Raw genomic sequence first — 16,888 nt, 5'->3', positions numbered from 1 at the left:
GTTACTTACGTAAAACCAGTATTTAAGAAGAAATATCCATGATAAATCACCAAATTATTTTTTTTCATTCTCAGCTGGTTTGTAAGGACAGATGAGTTGTAGTATATGCATACGGCTGACTTTGGGCAAGGACTCACTTCCCCTGAACCTCTTTAGCTGTATAAATGCACACAAGAAGGAAGCCAGTTCCGTGAATTGAATATTGTCAGTAATGATGTATAGTCATACAAAAGAGTTTGGTGTTTCTATATGTTGGCTTAGAATCGCTTCAGCATCCGTCTTACTACCTAAAGCTAAAATTATCTTAGAAAGCTGAAAAAATTTGGAGTTTAGCTCCCCTTTAAGTAATTACCTGCATCTAAGTGTGTGGGACCTATTGAACACTAATAGAAACTGATGAAAGGACTGGAGACATAGCTCATTTCTAGAGCCAACTACACACAAGTGATAACTTGCCAACCACACACAAGATGCTGAGCTGAAGCACCCAGAGCCACAAAAGAAAGGGGAGCAAAGCAGTGGAGTGGTTTTGTTGAATGTCCATAATAGCAACATAACTGCTGAAGATTATTAGAATACAAATTCGAGGTACTGCCTTTTAGAAGGTCCTTGCCTTCCATTTGGAGAGCCAAGAATAACATTCCAGCAACTGGTTGGAGCTGTCCTCTTGAATGAGTGAAATTCTGACCACAGACGGGAATTGAGATGGAATGTTACATAATATGTGAATCTGATCAGATGTTGGAGGCTCTGTAATCTTAGATTCTCAGGTAGGTGGCCGAGATCTAGAGGATCATAGTTCAGAGTCATCCCAGGCAGAAAAGACCATGAGGCTCAATCTCTAACCAGCAGAGTTGGGCTGGAGGTTGGACTTAAGTGGTAGAGCACTAGTTGAGCAACCAAATGAAGCAAGTACAAAGTTAAACCCTGGTATAGGCCAAAGAGGGAAGAGGAGAAAGGAGGAGGAAGGAGAAGGAGGTGATAGAGATAAACCTGTGGTGTGTGGAGTTGGGGGATGGGACAGATGTGGATGGAGTGGCGGCATAGCAGTGGAATGTAGGTAGCAAGTGCTCTTGAAGTGTATGGGGGGAAGGAAGTGAGTAAGTGTTAAGAGGAAGGGAGAGAAAGGTTCATATGCTCATGGAAGTTGGCCTGGCTAATGGAGACCTCTGCTGAACTATTCTTTAGAGGTGGTTCTAGTAATCCACCTACAGGACGATGGCAAGCTAAGGCCAAAGAGTTGAGTAAGAAAATGAAGCTGAGGATCTGAGAATCACTTGGAATAAAACACATAGTGCATCTGGTGTTCCAGAATAACGCAAGATTTGGAGCAAGGAGAAGGATTGATGTTTCCTATCCAGGCTGAAATTGGGAAGATTTTAGTTGGGGAATTGAGATTTCATTTAAACGTTTGATGTTTTAGCCAAACATCACTATGGAAATGTCCTCAAAGCACGCAGAGATAGGATCAGAATGTTCAGAAAACAGCTCTGACAGAATATTCCAGCACCACTTCCTAGAAGTGAATTGTGATAATAATATGAATGAACATCTGGAAGGCATATTGCATAGCAGCCAGAGTTCTAAGGTAAGCCAGGTAGAGGAACTAGAGAGAGCTTGTTGGCTGGGCAAGAAAATGACCTAGGATCCAGCTATACATTAGAAGGCTGGGGGTAGGAGGTATGAGTTGAGGGGTGGAAAGTATACACCCAACCCCCAATCTCCTGATCTCTCTTTTTTTTTTTTTTGTTAGGTCATGGGGCTTGAAACTCTTGGCCTGGGCACAGTCCCTGAGCTCATCAGGGACCCCTTGAGTCACAACCCCACTTAAGTTTTTTAGTGATGAATTGGAGATAAGAGTCACGTTCTTTAGTGCCTGGACTGGCTTTGAACTGTGATCTTCAGATCTCAGCCTCCTGAGTAGCTAGGATTACAGGCATGAGCCACCACTTCTTAATTCTCTATTAAGAGAATTACAAGGGTAATTCTTGTAAATCCAATGCTTGGAAAGCTAAGGGAAATGGGTCTTGAATTCAAGATCAACCTAAGCTATACAATGAGGCTCTATCTCAGAAAAACAACCAAAAATTTAATAACAGCAACCAATAAATCCTCCATGTGCACCAATAATTTTGCTGCATCTTTGTCAATCCAGAAGAACAGGGCCCACTATAGATCTATAAAAGGCTGACTTCTGAGTAAAGTCAAGCATTTGGTCAGCATAGCTTTGCAGTTATTTAGTTGAGTATAGTTTTATCTGTGAATTATTATAATTATAAAAGTCTAAGCTTTATAGACTTTTAGGGGTTCCCTTTTCTATTCTATAATTTCATCATGTCTGTTCTGTGTTAATGGATGTTCTGTTTCTCTGTTCATGAATACTGGACACCTGAGTTTTCTACCCTGTTTGCTTTAGTTTTTGATATTTCAAGTTGTGTAAAGTCAAAACAAAAGAATAAACAATGGACCACCCAATAGACATTTAGGAATCAATCAATTTATGTTGTGTTTATGACAAAATTAGTGGAGACGCAGCTCCTTTGTGAGGGGACATCTTTCCCATTTGAACAGTGGGTCTGAAAGCAGGTTAGTCACCATTTCTCAGTCCCTCTCTCTCTGTTCTGAGGATTTTTATAGCCAGAATGTTCTGCCACTCCAAGTTGAGCCTCTTGCTTGTTATCTTGGAATACTTACAGAATGGGGGAAGAAAAGAGTCTGAGCTGATTTAGGATTTATTTTTACATAAATAAACACCCTGCTAATTTGTTTATTGACAGTATTGAAGGGGGAGGGTCTTAACAGTCCCAGTGAGGTGACTTTTTGGTTGGTTTTGTATGTCTTTTGGAAATACAAAGCGTTTTCTCCCTCCTCTACAATGAATCTGAGATGTCTTCCTCAGGAACAGATTTTACATCAGTGAAAGGGTTTGACTTGGGTCTTTGGGTTCTTTTTTCTTGCCCCTCATATCCCCAGGCTGACTTCCATAGCTGCATATCTGCTGTGCTCCAATATACTATTTATTTGATGAAAAACAAAAGAGTTTGCCTCTTGTACTGGTTCACAGAGCAGTCCCCCAGGATTGTCTTTTGTTCAGTAATTGGAGCATAAGCTGAGCCTGGTTAATTTCAAAGCTTCCCCCAATAAAACGGTTTTCTTCTTCCTTGAGCAGTTTCTAAGATGTTAGTGGTACCTTTTACTGGGTCTGGAACAAAAAGAGCTTGAATTGTTGAACGTTAGCAACAACTACTGTGACATCTGCTATAGCACTGAATAGCACTGTTGGTACAGTTAATTTTAAGTTAGGATAAGAAGCAAAACTAGAAAGCTCTTTACAGTGCTTGTTAACACATGTACCTCCAAATTAGGCATTTGGTGCTATCACAATGAATAAAACAAAGGAAATCAGAGTTGATTTTTATGTTAGTAACATAAGTTCTTTCATTGTTATTCACTGTTCAAACAGCAGTGTGTTCTGTATTCTTTTAAACTTATTTTTTTTTTTTTTAGATTGGTTGAGGCTTTTGTTTGTTTTATAGGGAAGAAATGTCAAAAACAGCTCTGGCCATTTAACTGACAAAAGTTCTGATGTAGGAAATGTAATTTAATTACATTAATTGATTTTTCTTTTAAACCAACAATTATCTAACTTGGTTGTTTCTTAAAGACAAAAGTGATAATGATAAATGAAACACGGTAGTCAAATTATAGATGTTAAGTAGCCAGGCTAATATTTGTATAAAAACACATGAAAATTGGCAAGAGTAACGATTCTCAGGTTCTGCAGTATAGGCGTTGGTTTTGCAACCAAACAGATTACAGTACTAGGCTTTGCAGTTTTTACTGTTTGAAGAAGGAATGGTCTTTCTCTAGGTTTTTCTTTGCAATATGCCCCATAATGGTGGCTCACTACCTGCTTGGCTTGACTTTAATCATCTAGTGTTGAACTCTTAGCATGGCTTCATCTTTGTGTTTTACAAGCTTTCCTGTAATTGCAGTTTGCTGCATTGAATTTCCTTTTGTGACAGTGAAAAAGACTTTAGTATTTTCATGTAATCTTTAACTTTCAGTTTATACATTAAAACATGGAGAAAAAAATCCTTTTCTTTCCTGGGGGAGTGGGCTACACTTAAAAACCATTCCGGCAGAACAGGAATATTTATTACTTACACATCATATATATTTTACCCCATAAATGCTATACAAAGAAGTGACAGTTGAGCTAAGAATGTTAATAAAAAGGTCTGCATTTTCCTGTGTCACTGACAGTTTCATTGGCTGTATGTTCTTGAAATGCAAATAACCTCAGTTCTGCTTAAAGCTATAATTAATCTAAATAGTTATTTAAATAGAATCAAAATCCTTTAACTAGTAAGAGGCCAAACATTTAAGATGGTGAATTTACTGCTGTTTGAAGGACAGTACAGTTACAATTGACAAGGGCACAGTGATCTGAGATGCTTCTGTATGTTGGATCTATACATTCTGTAGACTAAAATGGCAGGTCTGCTGCTGTATAAAATCTTTTAACTACCATTTATTTTAGCATCATGGCATGTGCAAATTCCTGCTGCTCAGTTAAGGGACCAGCTTCACAACTGGTGTTACAATCTGTGGCCACAGCACTGCATCACAATGCAGCAAATGCATTTTCCACATTAACCAAACATGACAGCTTGAAGCGATGATTAACTATGCAAGATGTCGGAAGTCATCAAAAATTCACATCAGAGTAATTGCAGTGGCTTGGGTTGGGGGAAAGTATTATAGCAGTCCTTGCCTACATGTTGTTTCTCCCCCTGTTAAATCTTAACTTGGTACAGTCCGTTAACAATAAAATTCCCTTCTGTAACCTATAAACTGTTACTCCCATCAGTTTGTGCCTTCAAACTGATAGCTGACTTCTCTGAATTTGTGTGGAGCACCTCGGATGATGATGCTGTGCTCCGGGGCTGCTCTGCTTCCTTCTTAAGGGACCCTGCCGACTCATTGTCTGATTGGACCCTTTAGTGTTCAGTCATATCAGCACTTGCAGAGGAGTCTTTTCCTTTTTCTTCTTTCCTCTTTCCCTTCTCTCTTCCTTCTTCTCCTCACTCCATCCATCAATTCTGGCAGTGTGGGGTAGGAAAAACTTGAGCACCAGTTCCCACGCAGGTGATACGGAAGAGCTGCGGCGACCGACAGCATCCACCAGTCTGCAACTCTGTAAATTTGAGAGCTGCAGGTAGGATTGTCTGTTTTGTAAAGAAATTAAGATGAATGCATCTTAAATAGAGTTGATGGCTTGTTGTACCTCTGAAACACAAGGTCTTCATTTATTGTAAATTTGAGATAAATTCAGAAGCACTTAACTCATTTGATAGTACAAGTACGTAATTCTTCTGAGAATTATTCAGATTTGTGCCTTTCTATCTAATTTTTTTTCTTAAAAACAAGAATCTGTTGGGTGGGGTATAAAGGCATTTAAATAGTTGGGGAAGGTTGTGTGTGTATGTGAGTTCATCTTTAAGTAGCAAGTACATTAGGATTTTTTTTAGAGATGTGAAGTGCAGAATTCTTGTATGATATGAAATTTAAAAATAGATTTTTTTTCTTTGCTAAAATCCTCCTTTGGGTTTATAGGTGTGTGTGTGTGTGTGTGTGTGTGTGTGTGTGTGTGCGTGTGTACCTTACCAAGGAATTCAGTTATTTATATTAAGTAGTTATAGAAAAATTGCTATTTAAAGATATTTGTAATTATCTCATGGAAAATATTTTAGCATAAGGCGTTCAATGAAATTAAATAATAACACCTAAGATATGAGATCTTGGTATTTGGCAATTTAAATTAAGATAATTACCTTTATTTCTTAAATTAGCCTTAAAAGAATATGAGTACTTTAAATTTATTTTCAGATTTTTTGATGTGTATAATTAAAATGAAAACTTCTTAAGTCATAGTAATGAGATACTAATGTTGTCTATAAATAACACTTTTAATAAATTGTTTAATGTGACAAGAATCACCATTAAAAAGTAGCTTGTTGTTGCCTCCCCTTAAAAATAACAAAAAAAAGACTAAGTGTATGCTTTTTTTTTTAATCCCAAAGAATGCATGTCATAAGGTCTGGACCTTTTTTTGAAGCTCATACTTGGAAATTGCTCACGTAGTGGAGGGATTTAGTTCCCTTCAGAGGTATAGGACTTTTCTTTACTCTTAACAATAGGAAGGTTTGAGCTGCTGTCAAGTGAGGAATGGAGGAGAGCTGCTCAGGGAAGGGAGAGAAACTGGAGAATTTGGCTCTTCTTGGCACTGGAAGCCTGGATTTACTCATAACTAAGATTCCTTTAAAACTCTGACCCAGTGCTGCACTGCAAAGAATTGATTTCTGAGATGAAACAATGAGCTGTGGTTTGCATTTTTGTAAAGATGGAGGAAACCTCTAACACTGACCCTGGATAGGAGATGACTCAATTATCCCTGCATTGGTACAGTTGCAAATTATTTTCCTTTGTTTGAAGTGGGTGGATGCCAGTGCCTTCATCAGAGCTCCTTAATTTAATGTATGGAAAATGTCTCATCCACCATTTTTAACAATTAGCTGTATCATGGGCGAGGTGAGTGGATTCTGAAGGCAGCCACAGGGTCATTTCATTTAGACTAGGTACCAGCTTTGTTACTGTACAAGTAAGAATGATTTTGCATACTATAGAGAAGAGTTCTTTGGAAGGGTGGAGAGCATTCCCAGAAAGAAAATGGAATCCTTTTGTCTACTGTAAGTATTTCTCATATAACGTGAGAGGTAGAAAATTTGTTTTTGGTTGAATGGGCAAAATAGACTTTTAAATGACTGCTACAAATATGAAAGGTGTAACATGGGGACTCTTGAATGTATTTTTTTAAGTGTGTGTTAAAAACCAGGTGTGGTATGTACTTGAAATGCATGTTTCAGAGTGATTTTTAGAAATGATTTTTATTACTTATTCATTGATAAGTTTGTAAGAGGTATGAATTTATCAGTAGTCATACATGGAAATGGAACCTGAGAGAAAAAAGCAATCTAAATTTAGTAAATTTAAGAATATAGGCTTCTTTTTACTGTCTTTTAAAAAGAGAATGTTTTCTATTCCTGAAAAGAATTGTTAGATTTTTAGGGCATTTTGTTATTGCTTTAAGAAAAGGTTTCCATGTTAATGATCTACAATAGATGATTAAAATACATTAAAGAATGTTTTGACAAAATAAGATTTTGTTCCCAGGTTGAAGCCTTTCATTCTTAGTCATGGGACTGATTTTTAGTGTCTTCTTCTTAATTAATAGCCGTGATTTCAAAGCTACTCATATTAAAAAAAAAAAAAAACATCGTGTTTGTAATTGTAAGCTTAACAAGTCTTGATTCTTAAATTTAATTGGGTTTGACCTAGCTTATTTCTCTGTTCCTTTATGCTCTTGCTAAGAGGAAACAAGTCGATTTTAACACTGATTTGTGTATTTATCTTTTAAAGGCTGAAGAATTTTTGTCTTTCAAACCCTGAAGAATGTATAATAACTTTATTTGGCAATTCACTGCCATGAAGAATTTGCTCAAAATATTTCAGTAGCTGTTTCAGGAGTTGAGTCCTCACAGAACCAGGTTTCTGAGAATCCTTTTAACTCGAGATCAGATTTGTAAAGCCACCTGTTCTAGGTCTTGTCTTAGCTGCAGTTCATCCTGGTCATTGAACACTGTTTTCTCTAATGAAAAGATAATTGAAACCGGCAGAGAACAGTTTTCTTTACATCAGCCTTTTCAGACAGGAAGAGTCAGTTTTCCTGAGCTTGTTAGAGTCCTACAATGATTCTGTAAGTCTGTGGTACTAAACCAGCTTGCAGCATAAGAGCCTACATATCAGTGTAGTACAGATGTATGGTGGAATGCAAAGAGAATGTTGTACTTGAGTTTTACAGGGCTTACCCCTTGAAATAGAAGAGTTTTAGGGCAGCATACTCAAACTCCATTTCAACTGCAGTATTACTTACATACAACATTGGGTTGGATGGCATGAGAAGTGTTACAAAGCCTTCCTTTGGAATTTTTTAAATAATACTTGCGTGAAGATTCTAGTCATTTTTGCTAGCTTTATAAAAAAGCTGTGTACCGAGTACTGTGTTTAGGTGTTATGGAGAAGTAGCAGAGACCCAAGTGTTTTCTGTTGTTTGTTTTTTGTTTGCGTCTAACTCAAGTTTGGCTGCTAGAAGAGGCTCTTCTTCTTGGTATTTGTAGAAGATTCTCGATTTTCTTCAGATTGGAAACTCTTTAGTTTTCATAGGATGTTTGCCTAGCTGGTAGTGAAGTGTCAAGGGATGATTGTTTTTTTGTGATAAAAAAAAATACATTTGTATGATACTATTCTGGCAGTACCATAATGTAGATTAGCAAACATGTCAGGCAGCCCGGCAGATCTAAGATGGCAGTGAGGAAGGAGGAAAATGGCGTCCCCAGGAGCACTGTGATGGTCCGCATGTATGAGTTCTTTTCTTCACCAGTGTGAATACACTGCTTTACTAATTTACAGGTACTTTTTATTGTCAGAAGATGGAAGTTTTGAGATTTTCCTGGAAGACTCAATTAGCACTTATATCTAGATGGCTTCAAATGTCACTTTTAAGGAATGGTACTAACACTTTCGAATTTCCTTACTTTGTACTTTTCTTCTTTCTTGCTATAGGAATTTGCTTCTCTAGTATAGATGGATTCTTAGAAAATGATGAGCAGTGTGTTTTCTCTTTATGGCAAGAGGAAACTAGCATTCCTACGAAAATGTGTTACCTCATGTTTTCATTCTATATAAGAGATGTTTGTTGCTGCCTTCAGAAATTAAATTTATAGCATTTCTTTTGTAGTTGAAAGTGTGATTCTTTTGCAGGAAGACTGTGGTGAGAGTGGTAGAGATTGCAGATTTCTCCTCTGTTCCCCATTTCTTATGCAGTTGAAATTTCTGAAGCTTATGTGGTATGATCAGCTCATCTTACAACTGAAGCAAGGTTTACTGCAGTTAAATAACTTTCTCAAGGTCATACATTTGAAAGTAGTAGGTTTTACCCTAAGTCCAGAGCATATAGCTCCCAACTTGTGCTCTTGGCCTGCTCTCTGCTTCCCACTCCACTTCATCATGGGTTGGCGGGTGAATGACTGGCTAGTAGTGGATCTGATGCATTGAGCTTTCCACCTGTCCAGGTGCTTTCACAGCCTGTAACTCATAGAAGTGTTCCTTTGCAGCTGCACCAGAATCTTCTTGGGAATATATTGCAAATGATATGCATTTATTATACGTTTGGTATTTATAAAACAAACATGTAAAGATTAGATCTCTCCTGCAAGTCAAGCTTTTAGGTCTGTGGTGATGGCTGGACATGAGGGTGAGGTACTGTTTCCTAGGCTAGGTAAAATCTTTAAATCCTGCGGTAGGCTAGGATAGAGCCAGGTTTTCTAAAGTACCTCTCGACAGATCACTGCCTTAACCCCAAGTGTGAGGAGCCCCACCCTCTAGGGCAGCCCCTTCTGCCGAAGAAGTGCAAGGGTGATGGGATTTTAGCTTTGAAAAATGATTTTATTTGACAATGATTTTTTTTTTGAAAATGGTCTTGTCCCTTCTGTTTTGTTGCTTACATTTGGCATTTCAGCTAAGTACTGGTTCTTGTTTTCTGTACCTGTGGAAACAATGGTGACTGGTGCATTCTGCAGTATTTCTAGGTACTGACAGGGTAAAGTCAAAACGTTTTTAAACTTAGCTAATGTTTTAGACAGCATGAAATTACTAATAATATTGGTAAAGGAGTGCCTTGACAGAATTTCATTGAAGACAATGCAAAGTTATGAAAGGAAACATGCCCTGTTTGTTTTAATAGTCTCTAAACAAATAGATTTTTGAAAAAAGAATTTGAATAAGAAGAAACGACCTAGCAAAACCAGAGCTCCCTTTTCTGTGACAGCGGTGATGACTGGTTTCCAATCCCATCAGCATAAGCATTGCTGCATAGCAGGAGGAGCTGCGATTTTCAACTGCAGTGTAAATGACTGACACCGCGGACCAGCAGGGAATTAATATGAGATGTGGCTCCTAAACACCATCCTAATAGCACTCCTTGTGCTCAGTTCTGAGCCAACTGTCCAAAGCTGCCTGCTCAGAGACATACTCTCCCCCCCCACCCAACCCTCTCCTCCTCACAGTCCCCAAAGCTTACTTTCGTCTCCTTTTTACCAGGGAGAAAATGGCACCAGTTCTGATAATGCTGTGGATTTCTGTGTTCATGGGTTCCTTTACAGCGTGTTTTGGGGCCATGGTGAAGGCCGTCACTGTTGTGTGCCCCATTCTCTAGATCTATATAGGTTTTGTTCCCAAAGCTCTTAGGATGTGGCTTAACCCATTTACAAGATGGACATATTGAAATGTGTTATCCTTTTTAATGAATCCTCTGTATTTTTTTCTTTCTTGGAGTGACTGGGGATTCAGACTTTTTGGTTGAAAATTCTGCTGCTTTGCTCTTAGGAACAAGACATAATTTGGCATACCATTAATATTCCATCTGAAAAGCTAGACTGAAAAAGTTCTCTCTTTAGAAGCCTTCCCTTTTTTTGTGTCTCTGGCAATTAGTCCTAGCAAGTGTGCTAGGCTTTCGGGAATGATTAGGCGAAGGGGAGAAAATGTTCAGAATTGTCCTTACTCTCCTGGGGCTACCTCAGCAGGACATTGGCTAGACACCTTCTTCTCGTGCCATGAGTTACTCCTGCTCCCTAATTTTTCCCAGTGAGTGGAGTGACAGCCGGCCAAATAGATGTCTGCCAGCACAGCTTGTTACCTCCTGCTGCATCATGCACCTCTCTGGAGGAGGCAAAATGTAGCTTATCATGTCCCTTCCCCCTTCACTGCTACTGGGGAACCCAGGCCTACTAGCACTCTTCCTCTACTTGCTTATTAAAGTAGTGCTCTACCACTTGAGCCATGCCTGGGATAGCAGCAGCTACAGCTTCTTGTTCAGTTACTTCTTAGAGTAATATCTTTTCTTTTTTTTACTCAATGTGGAAATCTTAGAGTTGGTGATTATAGGGTAAGGTCTTTTCTTTCTTCCTCCTCCTCCTCCTTTTTCTTTCTTTTTTTTTTTGGCTAGTCCTGGGGTTTGAACTCAGGGCCTGCACACTGTCCATGGGCTTTCTCAAAGCTAGAGTTCATCCACTTGAGCCATAGCACCACTTTTGGCTTTTTCTATGTGTGTGGTACCGAGGAATCGGACCCGGGTCTCTGTGCATGCTAAGCAAGCACTCTACCACTAGGCCAAACTCCCAGTCAGGTAAGGTTCTTTCTTTTGGAATTATAGAATTGGTAGGAGAGAGGTGGGATCTGCAAAAGCTACATATAGATTTATATTATTGTATAGTGTGTGTGTGTGTGTGTGTGTGTGTGTGTGTGTGTGTGTGTGTAGTATGTGGCTGTCTGCAAAGCTTTGGCTTTCTCAGAAGGTGAAGGTGAAGATAGAATTATATATTACAGCTGTAGTATTCATTCCCTTGAAGAGACCAGGCATATCAGCATTCTCAGGTCAAAATGTTGTCGGCTGTGCCTTTTGTTGGCTTGCTCTGTGTTCTTGAGTTTGTAATCACCTCATGTACATTCACTTTTCTGCTTGAGAATTTTAGACCATCTTGAAAACCAATTTGAGCCATGGGAATAAGTAATTTGTTTTGCCTTGATGGACCAAAATCCATCATGTAGTTTGTGACCTTTGTGCCCCCAGCCCAATTTCTATTTCCTTCCTTCCTTCCTTCCTTCCTTCCTTCCTTCCTTCCTTCCTTCCTTCCTTCCTTCCTTCCTTCCTTCCTCCCTCCCTCCCTCCCTCCCTCCCTCCCTCCCTCCCTCCCTCCCTCTCCCCCTCCCTCCCTCCCTCCCTCCCCCCTTCCCCCTCCCTCCCGTCTTCCCCCATTTCTTTCTTTCCTTTTTTCCTTAGTAGTAGAAACCATGTACAAAATAGGGCCCAGCATTCTGACACTGACAGATGATTTAGTGCCCGTCCTTTGCCGTTGTATCTTCAGGGCCTGCCACCTGTGGCTGCAGAGCTGTTGGCAGCTCTGATAGATCTGCTGAACCTGTAGATGGTGGACGGCCACAGTCACTCTTGCAGTGTTTGTTGCCACCTACTGAATGAGCGCAGTGTGGCTTTTGTATAAATGTTTTCTGAAAAATCATATAACAATGTTAAAACATACATTTCAATTGATATCAGGTCTGCCTGCTTAACATTACATTTTACAAAGCATGCTTTTGAAGATATGTATGTAATCAGAACAGGTGACTTAAATTATTAAGACTTTTGTAGAAAAGCAGCATTGGGTGGTTGGAGGTGTGGCTTAGTGGGTATAGTGCTAGCGTCAGGTATCAAGTTTGAGTCTGTGTCAGACAAAAAAAAAAGAAAGAAAGAATAAGCACTGGGACCCATTCTAAATTGCCTGAATTGGGGAATGAAACTTAGATTTTCCTCTTCAGACTATCTTCCTTGCAAAATAATATTCAACCTCTCATGGGTCTTGTACACTGACAGTTCATCTATTTTTTATTCTATTGCAATAATTGTCTGTTAAAATAACTAAAAATGCTATAAAATCTTATGAAAGTTCCCTAGACCTTGGAAATACCCACATTAAAAATAAATTTTTTTATTTTTTGAACTTTATCAATAAGAAACATCTCTGTACTTGGGGGCATTCCCCATGTGGCACCACAAAAGAAAGCTAATGAAAAGCATGTCAACACCATCTGATAAGCCTAGAGGCCCTCTGAGTGCTGGCCAAATTTCTGTTATGCTCTTTTGCAAAGAATTCTTTTACTTCAGCCTTCCTCATTTAAGAGCTTACCTGCAGAAAAATCTCACCAAGGAGGTAGCTTAAAAAATGGGGAAATCGTTTGGAAGAGGTTAAGGGAGCAGATATTTTACTTAGAATGAGCCTAAGGAACAAAATAGCAGGATCATACTCCTGTCTTTATATAATAGACTTCTCCATTTCAGCTAGCCCAAGTTCTGATGGACACTTACCAATGATTGCTGCTATTCTTGTTTTGTCTTAGAGCAGGCCATTAATTGATTCTTTTATCTCTTCAGGGTTTTTTGGGTTTTTTTTTGTTGTTATTCTTAACTTTGCCTACTTTTCTTTCCTTTCCACGTGGCTTTTTTTGTCCTTATAACAATTGTGTCTTGGCAATGGGTCAACCACAACTATCTTTCCTAGTGCCACTGACCACTTTTTGTTAGTATCATTTTGGTTTGGAATGGTACAGTTTTCCTATGAATTTGTGTATGTCATCCATTCTCTATGGGAGAAGATACAAGTAGCACCCACCATGTATTTTTGTGTTGTGGCCAATACCTTCTGGTAGATGTCCAACCCGGTGTGGATCTGTTACTCTGTATTTGACAGGGTAAGTTGCCAGTTGGTCTGTTGAAGGGAAGAGATAGAGAATGATCATTTATTTTGAGGTCCATGTAGAACTCTAGCCTTGAGAAAGCCCAAGGGCAGCACTCAGGCCCTGAGTTCAAGCCCCAGGACTGGCAAAAAGAAACCAAAAACAAAACCAACAAAGATGTAATGATGGTAGAACATAAGTTATATGGGACTATTTGTCTGTCAGACACAATACTAACATTATTTTGAGATGCTATGGAATTGACTTCTAGAGCAATGATTTTAATCTTTTTGGACTTTAGCCTATAGTAAGAAGTCTATTTTATATATAAAAGACTCCACATATATACCAGACAGGATTGAAAAGGACCCTTTTTGGTGCTAATGGGTATTGACCCCAGAGCCTCACACAAATACATATCATCGACACAAAGATTCACAAGACAATACTTGGCCATGCCACAAATTATGTTGCTTAGACATACTGTTTGAGTTGGACGCTGTGGCTAAGATCTGAGAATCAAAATTCAAAGCTATCTCAGGCAGAGTCTGTGAGATTTATCTTCAATGAACCACAAAGAGCCAGAAGAGCTATGGCTGAAGTGGCAAAGTTTGAGCCTTGAGCACAAAAGCTCAGGGACAGTGCCCAGAACCAGGGGAGGGGAAAATTACACACACACACACACACACACACACACACACACACACACACACACACACACACACACACACACACCCCTTGTGCACACGCACACACACACATATTTGAGTCAGGCACAGTGGCTCAGACCTGTAATCCTAGCTACATGGGAGATGGCAATCAGGTTCCAGGTCAAGGCCAGCACAGGCAAAAAAAAAAAAAAAAGAGTGACACTGATCAAGATAGCTTGTACTCATAAACTGACACATTGACACGAAACTTCATTGTCTAGTATTTAAAGATAGGATTCCTCCTCCTCCTCCTCCTTCTTCTCCTCCTCTTCCTCTTCCTCTTCTTTCTACTTCTTTCTTCTTCTTCCTCCTCCTCCCCCCTTCAGATGAGGGACTTGAATTTGGCCTGGGTGCTATCCCTGAGCTCTTCAGCTCAAGGCTAGTATTCTACCTCTTGAGCCACAGTGCCACTTTTCTGGTGGTTAAGTGGAAGATAAGAGTCTCATGGACTTTTGTGCCCAGGCTGGCTTTGAATCCTCAGATCTCAGCCTCCTGAGTAGCTAGGATTACAGGCGTGAGCCACAGGCGCCCGGCTTAAAGAAAAGTTCTAGAACTGAAGTCTCTGAAGTTAATGGCTGAGTGTGTCAGAAAAGAGTTGGGAGCTGTTATATGTCATAGAAAACTAGAAACCAAAACATATGTTCAGGGAGCCAGCAAACTGAGTTCTAGAACTCCGGTGGTGAGAAGGCTACTGATGGGGAAGTCAGGAGTAGCCATCTACCTAGCAGTCTTGCAGGTAAGATGTGTATGGAGTGTTCTTTATTGAATGGGCATGGGACCTATAAGCAACTGAAGAGTACCTGTATGGCAACATGAGTGGTTGTGAATAATGAGGAGGATTGTTGTTGTTGTTTTTAGCATATATTGGCTATAGAGGGGGATTTTGTATGCAATCAATTCTAACCAATCTCCCCATTACTCTCCCAGCAGTGGGAAGTTCTAAGGGTCACATACTGGCACTTCTGAGTGCCAATCCATGAAGTAAGCTATTGGGTCTTCTTTGTGCCCACAGAGCTTCTTGGTGGCAAGGACTCTTATTGTTCTCCCCGCCTCCACCTCCACAGAGACCCATTTTCTGGTAGGCTATAAAAACCCATTTCTAGGGTGAGGGCATGAGAAATTCCATCACAGAAAAAGGAGCTAGAAGGAAAAGAAATGCATAAACAGAGGTCATGGACAAGATCTAGGCTGAGGTGGGTCATGTTTCTGTCAAACTGTTTAATTTTAGCTCCATGCCACTTCTCTGTGTGGTGTAAGTTCTTTAATAGAAACTAGTGACCACTAGATGGCACATAGATCCCAGAACTGCTCTGCTGTGTGTGTGTGTGTGTGTGTGTGTGTGTGTGTGTGTGTGTGTGTGTGTGTGTGTGTGTGTGTGTGTGTGTGTGTGTGTGTGTGTGTGTGTGTGTGTGTATCTTGGAGCTTGAACTTGGCACCTGGGTGCTTTTTTTGCTCAAGGCTTCTGTTCTACCACTTGAGCCACAGATCCTCTTCCAGCGTTTTCGTGGTTAACCAGAGATAAGAGTCTTACAGACTTTTCTGCCTGCTTTGAACAGGGATCCTCAGGTCTCATCCTTCTGAGTCACTAGGATTATAAGTGTGAGCCACCAGTGTCTGGCTTCTTAAAGATTCTTTCCAAAGGATAGACTAAAACACTGTGTCATAAAATAAAGAATAAATAAAATGATGATTTATAACTATTTTTGTGCTTTATTTAGTAAGAAATAATGGATGACAAAAATTCAGAACTTATATATAGCTTATCCTCCATATCTACCTGTTTTGTGCCTTGTATTCAGCCAAATAATTGAAAAAAATTTTCAAGAAAATAGAACTGTCTGAGCCAGGTTCTAGTGGCTCACATTAGTAATTCCAGCATTTTGGGAGACTGAGACAGGAAGATAGTGAGTTTGAAACTAATCTGGCCTGTGTAGTGAGTTCTTGTTTTTTCTTTCTGTTTTTGTATTTTTAAGGAAGTGAAGAAAAAGAAAAAGCTTATACCAAATTCACAGAGATTTCTTCTAATGATTCTCTAAATCAATCATATGGTATAATCACTATTTGAAGTATTTATAGTATATTAAGTATGAGTAGGCTAGAGAGGTTTAAAGCATATATAGGTTACACGTAAATTCTGTGCTGTGCCATTTTATTTAAGGAAGCTTAGCATCTGTGAGTTTTAATGTACTTGGAGAAGGTTCATGGATACTGATTGTGTTTTGTAGATTTGTTTGTGCTATTTAAAAAGACCAGTTTTTACAACATAATGGTTAATGACCTTTGTTCATATGTGAGTGCTATCTTAAATTTTATTATCATGCATATATATTTCATTTAACTTTAGATTTCTTGTTTGTTTTTGGCCAGTCCTGGGACTGCCTAGTATAGGATATGATAGCAGGGAAGCACGGGATAATACGTAGGGTTCTGGAGAATCAATGTAAAGTTAATAATACTTGGTTTAAATTACATTCTGGGTCCTCTCCTTATGTTTTAAAGTACCAGCAGCTTTTTATCTATGACTGTTCAAACAGTGCTTAAAACATTATGGTTTTTGAAATATAAGTAATCAAAAACTAGCCATAAAGCAAACCAAAATCTCGTTACAGGTATGTTTCAAATACAAGAAAAAATTTAAATGTGCACTATATAAATTAGTGACTATACTAATTTAGATTTACAATAATAGTGTATAAGAGATAAGAGTTCCCTTTGCCTGAATTCTTGCTAGCAAATGTTGTTTTCTTAATGGCTACTGATTTGACCTA

The 16,888-nt window shown here is 39.1% G+C and overlaps 1 protein-coding gene across 4 annotated transcripts in view; it reads left to right on the top strand.

The window, feature by feature from the left end:
- Positions 1-16,888, top strand: part of Nup93 (nucleoporin 93) — a 98,481-nt gene that overhangs the window by 42,195 nt on the left and 39,398 nt on the right. Inside the window, exon 1 of one of the 4 annotated variants that reach the window (XM_090357612.1) lies at positions 4,917-5,221. The exons of 1 other annotated variant lie outside the window; for it this stretch is intronic. The gene's annotated coding sequence lies outside the window, so the exon portion shown is untranslated. Of the gene's footprint in view, positions 1-4,916; positions 5,222-6,732; positions 6,753-14,837; positions 14,857-16,888 lie in introns of those variants that run through there. 2 more of the 4 variants (XM_090357611.1, XM_090357610.1) reach the window with 2 other exon arrangements.

Source organism: Megascapheus bottae, chromosome 24, assembly GCF_031878675.1.
Source record: "Megascapheus bottae isolate mThoBot1 chromosome 24, mThoBot2.hap1, whole genome shotgun sequence".
NCBI lineage: Eukaryota > Metazoa > Chordata > Mammalia > Rodentia > Geomyidae > Megascapheus > Megascapheus bottae.
This window is presented reverse-complemented; position numbering and strand designations above follow the sequence as displayed.